The sequence below is a fragment of the Vanellus vanellus genome (genome assembly GCF_965231255.1).
Source record: "Vanellus vanellus genome assembly, contig: HAP1_SCAFFOLD_746, whole genome shotgun sequence".
In the NCBI taxonomy this organism is placed as follows: Eukaryota; Metazoa; Chordata; class Aves; order Charadriiformes; family Charadriidae; genus Vanellus; species Vanellus vanellus.
In genome coordinates this window covers 73009-82641 of record NW_028126898.1, presented here as the reverse complement: position 1 = coordinate 82641, position 9633 = coordinate 73009, and the positions used below count along the sequence as shown (strand labels likewise).

The window sequence follows — 9633 nt, the reverse complement described above, 5'->3', positions numbered from 1 at the left end:
CCTGTGTTATCAAAACGCAGATGGTCTGCCTGTCAAGCACACGAGACTAAATAACTATTCGTATGGTATATGTGTTCTTCCACACCCGAGCTCCGAGTCACTTAAGCAGGTTTAGAATCCTCCTTGACATCCTTCTGTTTCTTCTCCCGTGCAGATGGTCATCGTTTGTGGCACCTAAAAGACCGAGAGACTCAAAATTACCATTGCGCTCGCAAGAAGTCACCGACCCCGTGCACCTCCTCTCGACTACCTGGCTCGCCTCAAACCCTCATCTGCTCCCAAAGGCGGTGCCTGCAAAGTAAGAGGGAGAAACGCTTCACTGAGCTGCCATGCGATACTTTGCTATTAGCTGCTAAAGGGGCCCGCGAGGGCCTCGCCGGCTCAAACCGCTCATCGACTTGTGGCACCGTCCATCTAAGCCTGTGTGCGGCACCTGCAAAAACACAAGCAGAGCAGCACGTGCTGAGATACAGTCTGAAACTTTAGGCTGTGGATAACAACTCCCATCTCCCGCTTCTTTACCTTGACAGCTTTCCGGCCCATCCTCCGTCAGTTTGGGTTGCCGCCCTGGGTCTTGCGCCCCACCTGTAAAACACAAACAGCACGGGCTACTTACAACTTGACCGGCCTGAAAAACGACTGATACTTCAGCCCGCCAATCGCCGGTCACCTGGACAGAGTCAGGCACTGAGTCAGCTCGTCGCTTCAAGGATTCAAATTAAAAAAAAACCACAAACAAACACAAAACCATGATACCATAAATGCTGTCATAGAGCCACCGGTCACATCTTCCCTCTAATGCCGCACATGTCGACCCGCCTTCTTATAGTGCTCCACTCGGCTCTGCTACGTCGTCCTGCACAGCTTGTCCCTCTGCATCTGAAAAACAACATCAAACGAGTCACCTGGATGGGAAGCGATGGCATACTCATTCCAACGGTCACATTCCCATCTACAAATACTATCTAGACTCCAACTACAGCCTGCCATAAAAAAAAAAAAAAAAACCACACACACACAAACCACACACACACACACACACACACACACACCCCCCCTACTCAAAGGGCCATACAAAGCAGCCTCTTTTGTCTTTGAGGTGCAGACTCCTGCACTACTGCTGACCATCATTTCCAACGTGGTGCTGCTCATCTCAAAAACCACTAATGGAAGAGCTGTCCATGCAGCCTGCTGATGGCTGCGCGATCCCAGATGACTGTACCACCTTGGCCCCAACAGCCTGGACACAGCAACATGTTAACCATAGATTCTTACACCTATCCCACCTACCCCTGACTCGACACCCCTGGGCAGGGCGGCTCCGAGCCACACAAACACACAGACAGACTGACGCTACACAAAATCCTACAATGTACCTCACAGATGAGAAAAAACTCTCAGCGAGAATGACGACACCTCGACCAAAGACATCATGGAGCAAAATGATGAGCGAGACCATAATGGTGAAGTGAGGGGCCTCGACGGAAACCCCAGAGAATGTGCAGAACGTCACGACCCGTGACAAGAAGTGACTCGCCAAACTGCGAAGATGTACGTGCAGAAAACCGGGCTTCAAGACCTAAGAGCGTAACGATGCGGGGCAGAAGGCCCGCGCCCTGAAAACGGATGGCCAGAGAACAGAGCTGCTCACGCAGCTGGGAACCACGCCGCAAGTGAGGACCGTCCAGACACTTCCGTGACACCGCACCTATCGACGATTTAGGCTTCTAATACAAGAAGAGCAGCGCCCGACTGGCGCTATGCCGATGAGTACAGGCGTTCGAGACTCCAGGGATGCCGCCTGAGGCACCGTGCCTTGCTCCTGGAGCTTAAACCCGAAATCGAGATCCGACAAAGGTCTAATACACCAAAGACAGACCACACCGATGACACCACAGACACAGGCTGGAACCGCCCTGCCCGGCACACGCTACTGTCAGACTGAAGAGTAACCCACTCCCTTTACCTGTCCAAAGGTGACTGCTCCGCGACAGCTCTCTGCCCTACGTTAACTTTAAAAGCCGTCCCTGCGACTCCCAAAGTTGTCCCCTCCCTCCCCTGAACAGTTTTCACTGACATTTCATCAGCTTTCAAAGAGCGATGGTTCTGAAGCCATCCTCAACAAGAAAAACACCACAGGCAGCCAAGTGGATTGATCCTGCATTCACCCCGTTTCTCTTCATCATCTGCGAAAAAAATAAAAGTTAGTCACACAACAAAAACACACGTGAATCTACAGACAACGGCGTCATCAGTCAACACGCAGTTTTCCTGCGCCATCCCCAGCTGAGATGCGCTGTGGCATTCTGCTCACCTGGTCTCCACTAACGCCAGTCACATGCTGTGGCGCTCATTGTTTGGAGCGCTTAAGAGTCACAAAATTACAATTGCACTTAAATAACTCACCAGCCCCAGGCGCCTCCTCTCAACACAGCTCACCTAAAATTCTCCTCCCATTCCAAATGCAGCCTGCACAGTACCTGCAAATCCAAAGGGAAATGCTTCACTGAGCTACCACAGAATACTTTGCTACGAGACGCCTACCCTGCCCACAACCCCCTCACCTGCTCCTACGGCTCGTCAGCACGCGGCAGCACCCCACCGAGCCTGCGTGCGGCACCTGCACAAATCCAAGAGATACAGCAAGTGCTGAGACGCTGCCCACAACCGTAGCCCCGGGCCACCGATTCTCATCTCCCGCCCCTTCCACGTGACAACTCGCCGGCCCATCCGCTACCGCTTTGCATCACCGCCTTCACCCTTGCGTGCCACCTGTAAAACCCAAACACCACCAGTCGCTTATCACTTCACTGGCCATACAACACCCAGACAACTAACCGGTACCCAATCACTCATCTTACCTGCACTGAATCAGCCCTGGTGCCTGTATCCCACAGCGCTCCTTGCTTCAAGCTTCCAACTGAAACAGAAAAATACCCTGATGTAGTCATCACAGAGCCACCGCTCACAGCTTCCCTCTAAGAGGCCACACACCTACCCACCTTCTGACAGAGCTCCGCTCGGCTCTCCTACATCGCCCCGCACAGCGCGTCCCCCTGCGCCTGAAAAAACAATATCAAAGAAGTCACCTGGAGACGGAGAGATAGCTTCATAATGACAAGTGTTCCCATTGACGAGTGTCATCTACAGCCCAACTACAGCCTGCCAGAAACAAAGCCCACTAATCTTAAACTCCACACAAAGCAGCCTCAATACCTTGGAGAGGCAATCTCCGTCGATACTGCTGAACAGACTCTCCCTCATAGCTCTGCTGCGCCCCTAGGAACATTACCAAAAAAAGCTGCCCACGCAACCCGCCGATGGCTACTCGATCCCAGGTGACTGTACCACCTTGGCCCCAACAGCCTAGCCAGAACACTGGGTTAAGGACACACTCTTACTGCCATCCCACCTACCCCTGACTCGACACCCCCGGGCAGGGCAGCTCCGAGCCACACAAACACACAGATGGACAGACCGATGCTACACAAAATCCTACAATGTACCTCACAGATGAGAAAAAAAAAACCTCTCGCCGAGAATGACGACACCTCGACCAAAGACGTCATCGAGCAAAATGATGAGCGAGACCGTAATGGTGAAGTGAGGGGCCTCGACGGAAACCCCAGAGAACAGGCAGAACGTCACGACCCGTGACAAGAAGTGACTCGCCAAACTGCGAAGATGTACGTGCAGAAAACCAGGCTTCAAGACCTAAGAGCGTAACGATGCGGGGCAGAAGGCCCGCGCCCTGAAAACGGATGGCCAGAGAGCCGAGCTGCTCACGCAGCTGGGAACCACGCCGCAAGTGAGGACCGTCCAGACACTTCCGTGACACCGCACCTATCGACGATTTAGGCTTCTAATACAAGAAGAGCAGCGCCCGACTGGCGCTATGCCGATGAGTACAGGCGTTCGAGACTCCAGGGGTGCCGCCTGAGACACTGTGCCTTGCTCCTGGAGCATAAACCCGAAATCGAGATCCGACAAAGGTCTAATACACCAAAGACAGACCACACCGATGACACCACAGACACAGGCTGGAACCGCCCTGCCCGGCACATGCTAGCGTTGTGCTGAGGAGTAACCTGCTCCCCCTTTACCTGCCCAAAGGGGACCGCTCCTGGACAGCCCTCTGCCCTACGCTACCTTTAAAACCTGTCCCTGCAATTGCCGACCTCGTCCCCACCTTCCCCCGACCCCACCGCGGTGCCGCTCCCTCGACTTATCTTTCAGAGGACCGGGAGGCTTAATCCATTCGCAACAAGGAAAACCGCAATCCGCCGACAGGATTCACCCTGCTGTCACCAGGCTCCTCTTTGTCACCTTTAAAGAAACACCCAAACCGCACACAACGGTGCCGTCAGTCGGCATCGCATCAGTCAACACGGACCTTTACCGCAACACGCCCCTCCTCAGAAGCGCCGCTGTGTTTCTGCTTACCTGCTCCGTGTCAACTCCAAAGTCGAATGCTGCGGCTGCGTGTGAGCCAACACGGGCGGGGCGCAGGAAGAGGCACAAAACCACAGATGAAGTGCGACGAGTAAGTTTTTTGTCATTACATCGCCAGCCGGGGAATTCCCAAAGAGGGGCCCGGGCAGAGGCACACGAGCGCAGATCCAGGCACCGATCTGTCTGTGCTCGAGGATCGCCAGATGTGCTCCTTGCACCTGTATATTGGGGATTGTGTGGCCAAAGTTCACTGCCGCGCTTTGCCCTTTCCCACAGGGGGGGGCAGGAATCTCAAGCTTGTCCAACACGGTGCTTCCGAATCTCTCGCAGGCCTGTGTTATCAAAACGCAGATGGTCTGCCTGTCAAGCACACGAGACTAAATAACTATTCGTATGGTATATGTGTTCTTCCACACCCGAGCTCCGAGTCACTTAAGCAGGTTTAGAATCCTCCTTGACATCCTTCTGTTTCTTCTCCCGTGCAGATGGTCATCGTTTGTGGCACCTAAAAGACCGAGAGACTCAAAATTACCATTGCGCTCGCAAGAAGTCACCGACCCCGTGCACCTCCTCTCGACTACCTGGCTCGCCTCAAACCCTCATCTGCTCCCAAAGGCAGTGCCTGCAAAGTAAGAGGGAGAAACGCTTCACTGAGCTGCCATGCGATACTTTGCTATTAGCTGCTAAAGGGGCCCGCGAGGGCCTCGCCGGCTCAAACCGCTCATCGACTTGTGGCATCGTCCATCTAAGCCTGTGTGCGGCACCTGCAAAAACACAAGCAGAGCAGCACGTGCTGAGATACAGTCTGAAACTTTAGGCTGTGGATAAAAACTCCCATCTCCCGCTTCTTTACCTTGACAGCTTTCCGGCCCATCCTCCGTCAGTTTGGGTTGCCGCCCTGGGTCTTGCGCCCCACCTGTAAAACACAAACGGCACGGGCTACTTACAACTTGACCGGCCTGAAAAACGACTGATACTTCAGCCTGCCAATCGCCGGTCACCTGGACAGAGTCAGGCACTGAGTCAGCTCGTCGCTTCAAGGATTCAAATTAAAAAAAAACCACAAACAAACACAAAACCATGATACCATAAATGCTGTCATAGAGCCACCGGTCACATCTTCCCTCTAATGCCGCACATGTCGACCCGCCTTCTTATAGTGCTCCACTCGGCTCTGCTACGTCGTCCTGCACAGCTTGTCCCTCTGCATCTGAAAAACAACATCAAACGAGTCACCTGGATGGGAAGCGATGGCATACTCATTCCGACGGTCACATTCCCATCTACAAATACTATCTAGACTCCAACTACAGCCTGCCATAAAAAAAAAAAACACACACACACAAACCACACACACACACACACACACACACCCTACTCAAAGGGCCATACAAAGCAGCCTCTTTTGTCTTTGAGGTGCAGACTCCTGCACTACTGCTGACCATCATTTCCAACGTGGTGCTGCTCATCTCAAAAACCACTAATGGAGGACCTGTCCATGCAGCCTGCTGATGGCTGCGCGATCCCAGATGACTGTACCACCTTGGCCCCAACAGCCTGGACACAGCAACATGTTAACCATAGATTCTTACACCTATCCCACCTACCCCTGACTCGACACCCCTGGGCAGGGCGGCTCCGAGCCACACAAACACACAGACAGACTGACGCTACACAAAATCCTACAATGTACCTCACAGATGAGAAAAAACTCTCAGCGAGAATGACGACACCTCGACCAAAGACATCATGGAGCAAAATGATGAGCGAGACCATAATGGTGAAGTGAGGGGCCTCGACGGAAACCCCAGAGAATGTGCAGAACGTCACGACCCGTGACAAGAAGTGACTCGCCAAACTGCGAAGATGTACGTGCAGAAAACCAGGCTTCAAGACCTAAGAGCGTAACGATGCGGGGCAGAAGGCCCGCGCCCTGAAAACGGATGGCCAGAGAACAGAGCTGCTCACGCAGCTGGGAACCACGCCGCAAGTGAGGACCGTCCAGACACTTCCGTGACACCGCACCTATCGACGATTTAGGCTTCTAATACAAGAAGAGCAGCGCCCGACTGGCGCTATGCCGATGAGTACAGGCGTTCGAGACTCCAGGGATGCCGCCTGAGGCACCGTGCCTTGCTCCTGGAGCTTAAACCCGAAATCGAGATCCGACAAAGGTCTAATACACCAAAGACAGACCACACCGATGACACCACAGACACAGGCTGGAACCGCCCTGCCCGGCACACGCTACTGTCAGACTGAAGAGTAACCCACTCCCTTTACCTGTCCAAAGGTGACTGCTCCGCGACAGCTCTCTGCCCTACGTTAACTTTAAAAGCCGTCCCTGCGACTCCCAAAGTTGTCCCCTCCCTCCCCTGAACAGTTTTCACTGACATTTCATCAGCTTTCAAAGAGCGATGGTTCTGAAGCCATCCTCAACAAGAAAAACACCACAGGCAGCCAAGTGGATTGATCCTGCATTCACCCCGTTTCTCTTCATCATCTGCGAAAAAAATAAAAGTTAGTCACACAACAAAAACACACGTGAATCTACAGACAACGGCGTCATCAGTCAACACGCAGTTTTCCTGCGCCATCCCCAGCTGAGATGCGCTGTGGCATTCTGCTCACCTGGTCTCCACTAACGCCAGTCACATGCTGTGGCGCTCATTGTTTGGAGCGCTTAAGAGTCACAAAATTACAATTGCACTTAAATAACTCACCAGCCCCAGGCGCCTCCTCTCAACACAGCTCACCTAAAATTCTCCTCCCATTCCAAATGCAGCCTGCACAGTACCTGCAAATCCAAAGGGAAATGCTTCACTGAGCTACCACAGAATACTTTGCTACGAGACGCCTACCCTGCCCACAACCCCCTCACCTGCTCCTACGGCTCGTCAGCACGCGGCAGCACCCCACCGAGCCTGCGTGCGGCACCTGCAAAAATCCAAGAGATACAGCAAGTGCTGAGACGCTGCCCACAACCGTAGCCCCGGGCCACCGATTCTCATCTCCCGCCCCTTCCACGTGACAACTCGCCGGCCCATCCGCTACCGCTTTGCATCACCGCCTTCACCCTTGCGTGCCACCTGTAAAACCCAAACACCACCAGTCGCTTATCACTTCACTGGCCATACAACACCCAGACAACTAACCGGTACCCAATCACTCATCTTACCTGCACTGAATCAGCCCTGGTGCCTGTATCCCACAGCGCTCCTTGCTTCAAGCTTCCAACTGAAACAGAAAAATACCCTGATGTAGTCATCACAGAGCCACCGCTCACAGCTTCCCTCTAAGAGGCCACACACCTACCCACCTTCTGACAGAGCTCCGCTCGGCTCTCCTACATCGCCCCGCACAGCGCGTCCCCCTGCGCCTGAAAAAACAATATCAAAGAAGTCACCTGGAGACGGAGAGATAGCTTCATAATGACAAGTGTTCCCATTGACGAGTGTCATCTACAGCCCAACTACAGCCTGCCAGAAACAAAGCCCACTAATCTTAAACTCCACACAAAGCAGCCTCAATACCTTGGAGAGGCAATCTCCGTCGATACTGCTGAACAGACTCTCCCTCATAGCTCTGCTGCGCCCCTAGGAACATTACCAAAAAAAGCTGCCCACGCAACCCGCCGATGGCTACTCGATCCCAGGTGACTGTACCACCTTGGCCCCAACAGCCTAGCCAGAACACTGGGTTAAGGACACACTCTTACTGCCATCCCACCTACCCCTGACTCGACACCCCCGGGCAGGGCAGCTCCGAGCCACACAAACACACAGATGGACAGACCGATGCTACACAAAATCCTACAATGTACCTCACAGATGAGAAAAAAAAAAACCTCTTGCCGAGAATGACGACACCTCGACCAAAGACGTCATCGAGCAAAATGATGAGCGAGACCGTAATGGTGAAGTGAGGGGCCTCGACGGAAACCCCAGAGAACAGGCAGAACGTCACGACCCGTGACAAGAAGTGACTCGCCAAACTGCGAAGATGTACGTGCAGAAAACCAGGCTTCAAGACCTAAGAGCGTAACGATGCGGGGCAGAAGGCCCGCGCCCTGAAAACGGATGGCCAGAGAGCCGAGCTGCTCACGCAGCTGGGAACCACGCCGCAAGTGAGGACCGTCCAGACACTTCCGTGACACCGCACCTATCGACGATTTAGGCTTCTAATACAAGAAGAGCAGCGCCCGACTGGCGCTATGCCGATGAGTACAGGCGTTCGAGACTCCAGGGGTGCCGCCTGAGACACTGTGCCTTGCTCCTGGAGCATAAACCTGAAATCGAGATCCGACAAAGGTCTAATACACCAAAGACAGACCACACCGATGACACCACAGACACAGGCTGGAACCGCCCTGCCCGGCACATGCTAGCGTTGTGCTGAGGAGTAACCTGCTCCCCCTTTACCTGCCCAAAGGGGACCGCTCCTGGACAGCCCTCTGCCCTACGCTACCTTTAAAACCTGTCCCTGCAATTGCCGACCTCGTCCCCACCTTCCCCCGACCCCACCGCGGTGCCGCTCCCTCGACTTATCTTTCAGAGGACCGGGAGGCTTAATCCATTCGCAACAAGGAAAACCGCAATCCGCCGACAGGATTCACCCTGCTGTCACCAGGCTCCTCTTTGTCACCTTTAAAGAAACACCCAAACCGCACACAACGGTGCCGTCAGTCGGCATCGCATCAGTCAACACGGACCTTTACCGCAACACGCCCCTCCTCAGAAGCGCCGCTGCGTTTCTGCTTACCTGCTCCGTGTCAACTCCAAAGTCGAATGCTGCGGCTGCGTGTGAGCCAACACGGGCGGGGCGCAGGAAGAGGCACAAAACCACAGGTGAAGTGCGACGAGTAAGTTTTTTGTCATTACATCGCCAGCCGGGGAATTCCCAAAGAGGGGCCCGGGCAGAGGCACACGAGCGCAGATCCAGGCACCGATCTGTCTGTGCTCGAGGATCGCCAGATGTGCTCCTTGCACCTGTATATTGGGGATTGTGTGGCCAAAGTTCACTGCCACGCTTTGCCCTTTCCCACAGGGGGGGGCAGGAATCTCAAGCTTGTCCAACACGGTGCTTCCGAATCTCTCGCAGGCCTGTGTTATCAAAACGCAGATGGTCTGCCTGTCAAGCACACGAGACTAAATAACTATTCGTATGGTATATGTGTTCTTC

General features: G+C 53.8%; 2 long non-coding RNA genes across 2 annotated transcripts; both read right to left on the bottom strand.

The window, feature by feature from the left end:
* Window positions 1-408: 408 nt before the first annotated feature.
* On the bottom strand, window positions 409-2188 carry LOC309685659. Its single transcript, XR_014270480.1, has 4 exons — window positions 2078-2188; window positions 757-879; window positions 523-585; window positions 409-433 (listed from the first exon to the last, which is right to left on the bottom strand). It is a non-coding gene; the product is annotated as an uncharacterized lncRNA (long non-coding RNA).
* A 2888-nt stretch (window positions 2189-5076) lies between these two features.
* LOC309685657 lies at window positions 5077-6957 on the bottom strand. Its single transcript, XR_014270478.1, has 4 exons — window positions 6847-6957; window positions 5540-5662; window positions 5306-5368; window positions 5077-5216 (listed from the first exon to the last, which is right to left on the bottom strand). It is a non-coding gene; the product is annotated as an uncharacterized lncRNA (long non-coding RNA).
* Between the last annotated feature and the right edge of the window lie 2676 nt (window positions 6958-9633).